We start from the raw sequence: 2969 nt of genomic DNA on the forward strand, positions 1-2969 counted from the left end.
TTGTTGTAATCCCCTTGAGGGCAAGGGTAGTCTTTTGCCCATTTTTTTGTATTATCAGTGCTTAGCACAATGACTAACACATAGGATCCACCAAATAAATGTTTAATGATTGTTTATAATTGTAAAATTATACATCTGCACACTCTTTATGTCTTAAAAATCTCAATGATCTTTGTATAGCACCTATTCAAAACTCTCTCTGAAGTGGAACTTTCCAGAAAACTCAGTGAGAAGTGGAGAGCAGCAGCTGCTCTTGCCCCAGCTCTACCCATGAGAACTCATGGACCCTCCCCAATCTTCTCTTTCTTCTACTCAGCCCCCAACATCCCAACCGACTTCTGGGTGGTGCCCTCTCACCCAACCCAAGACAGTGCATGAGCATTTAGACACCAAGCATACCAGGAGAGTCAGTCCATGGCTATAAAAAAATGGTGAAGGAAATGACTTACTATGATGTTTGGGGGGTAAAACCCAACACCTTCAGGAAGAACTAAAAAAGGCATATAGAAAACTATCCTTAAAAATATCACCCAGATAATTCAAATGAAAGAACAAAGTTCTAGCAGGTTTCTCAAGCTTACAAACTGCTTTCTAATGCAAAGAAAAGAGACTTATATGACAAAGACGGAGAACAAGCCATCAAATAGGGTGGTTCTGGTGGTGGCTTTGGTTCTCCAATGGATATCCTTGATATGTTTTTTTGGAAGAGGTGGAAGAATGCAAAGGAAAAGGAGAGGTAAAAATGTTAGTCAGTTGACAGTGTCCTTGGAAGATTTATATAATATATAAGAGAAAACTGCCTTTGCAAAAGAATGTAATTTGTGATAAATGTAAAGGACAATGTGGGAAGCTGTAGGGTCAGCTAGGTGGCACAGTGAATAGAGCACTGGCCCTAGAGTCAGGAGGACCTGATTTCAAATCCAGCCTCAGACACTTAATACTAGCTGTGTGACCTTGGACAAGTCACTTAACCCCAATTGCCCTGCCCTCCCCCTCCAAAAAGAAAAAAAAAAGGATCTGTAGAATGCTATCCCACTTGCAGAGGTGCTAGAATGCAAATAAGAATTAATCAGATAGGACCTAGAATGGTTGAGTAAATTCAATCAGTTTGCATGAAATGTCAAGGGTGTGGGCAATTGTTAGAGAAAGGAAAATTGTTAGAGAGAAGAAGATTCTAGATGTTCATATTGACAAGGGCATGAAAGATGCTCAGCAGATGATGGTGAAGGCGATCAGGAGCCAGGACTTGAGCCAGGAAATATTATCATTGTTGTGGATCAGAAGGACAATGCTATATTTGCACAACATGGTGAGGTCCCTTTCACGTGTATATATATCCACTTGGTTGAAGCATTATGTGACTTTCAGAAACCAATAACAACTCTTAATAATAGAACTACAGTCATTACTTCTTATCCTGGTTAGATGGTTAAACATGGAGATATCAAATGTGTGCTGAATGAAGATATTCATTTATTGGCCATTTATTGCCAACCTTAGGAGAAAGGAATTCTAATAATTGAATTTAAGGTAAATTTCCCAGAGAATGGCTATCTTTCATTAGGCAAGCTATCTTTGTTGGAAAAATTACTGGCTGAAAGGAAGTAGAGGGGATTAAAGATATGGATCAGGTAGAACTAGTGGACTTTGACCCAACTCAGGAAAGAAGATGTCATCACAATGGAGAAGCTTATGAGGATGACGAGCATTATCCCAGAGGTGGGGGTTCAGTGTCAAACCTCTTAGTGGGGAGGGGGCAGTGAATACACCTCACTGTAATGCTGGCTTTTGTGTGTAATAGTGAATGAGTGAAGGACTACAATAATCTTAACATACTCAGTACTAGCTATTGTTTTTGTTGTAATATTCAACTATAGTTATGTTTTAAAAAGTTAATAAAACTCAGTAATATAAAAATGTCTTTCTGAAAATATGTGAGCACAAAATTAAGTATAAAATACCAGAGGGAAGAGAGAGAAGAAAATCTACTGCCCATTCCATCCAGATTCAAGAAGATTCAAAATATCCCCTTAAAATAATTCCACAATAGCTATGCAAAATTGTTTCTAAGGCTTAAAAAATTTTTAAGTAGGGGCAGCTAGGTGGCACAATGAATAGAGCACTGGCCCTGGAGTCAGGAGGACCTGAGTTCAATTCTGGCCTCAGACACTTAACACAAAAAATTGCCATGTGACCTTGGGTAAGTCACTTAGCCCCAATTGCCCTCCAAAAAGCAAAAGAAAAAGTTAAATAAACATTTGTAAGATAACTCCTTATCTGTATCTGGCATAATTTTTCATTATCTCAGTATATAAATATCTGGAATTGCTAGAATTTTAGATTCAAAAGGCACATGGATGAATAACTACTTGCATATATTTCATTAGAAATTTTACTAGAGGGAACATAGTCATGGTAAAAATGATGTGGAGTTTTTTCTCTGTGGAAATTTTTCTTAAAAGGTGGAAAGGAACTATTACATAGCTTAAATGATATTTTACTAAAAAACAGTCTCATAGAAATGTCTGATTCTAAGGCAGGAAAGATATAGGAAGAAGAGCAGAAAGAATAGGTTATTTGGGGCTTGAAAAGATAATTTGTACACTGTTCAAACTGTTAGATAAGCAGAGGGTGCTTTTCCTGAGGTAATATGAAAATAGTCAGCTTTGGTCTTGCCAGGGAGTTTCAATTTGGCTGCAAGTTTGAGTTACATCTTATGTACAAAGGTGTAGGAAAATGAACTGCAACAGATTCCAACTTGACACTGATATCAGAGAAAGAATACATTTATAGAGGCCTGGAACTAATCTCTTAAAATGAATGATAAATGAGAGACAGAGTCCAATTGTCAGGATGGGACATATCAAAAGCCATTACATAATGACAGTTGAAGACAACAGTCATTCAGAGAGAGAAAATGAAAATGCTGACTTTACAGTTTTTGAAGGGGGGGGGGTAACCACCTTAAT

At 37.7% G+C, this 2969-nt stretch overlaps 1 pseudogene; it reads left to right on the top strand.

The window, feature by feature from the left end:
* Positions 1-428: 428 nt before the first annotated feature.
* LOC138176074 (dnaJ homolog subfamily A member 1-like) lies at positions 429-1746 on the top strand (annotated as a pseudogene).
* Positions 1747-2969: the final 1223 nt, after the last annotated feature.

Source organism: Petaurus breviceps, unplaced genomic scaffold (assembly GCF_028583685.1).
Source record: "Petaurus breviceps papuanus isolate PSGF00001 unplaced genomic scaffold, PetGlider_PUasm1.0 81, whole genome shotgun sequence".
Classification (NCBI taxonomy): domain Eukaryota; kingdom Metazoa; phylum Chordata; class Mammalia; order Diprotodontia; family Petauridae; genus Petaurus; species Petaurus breviceps.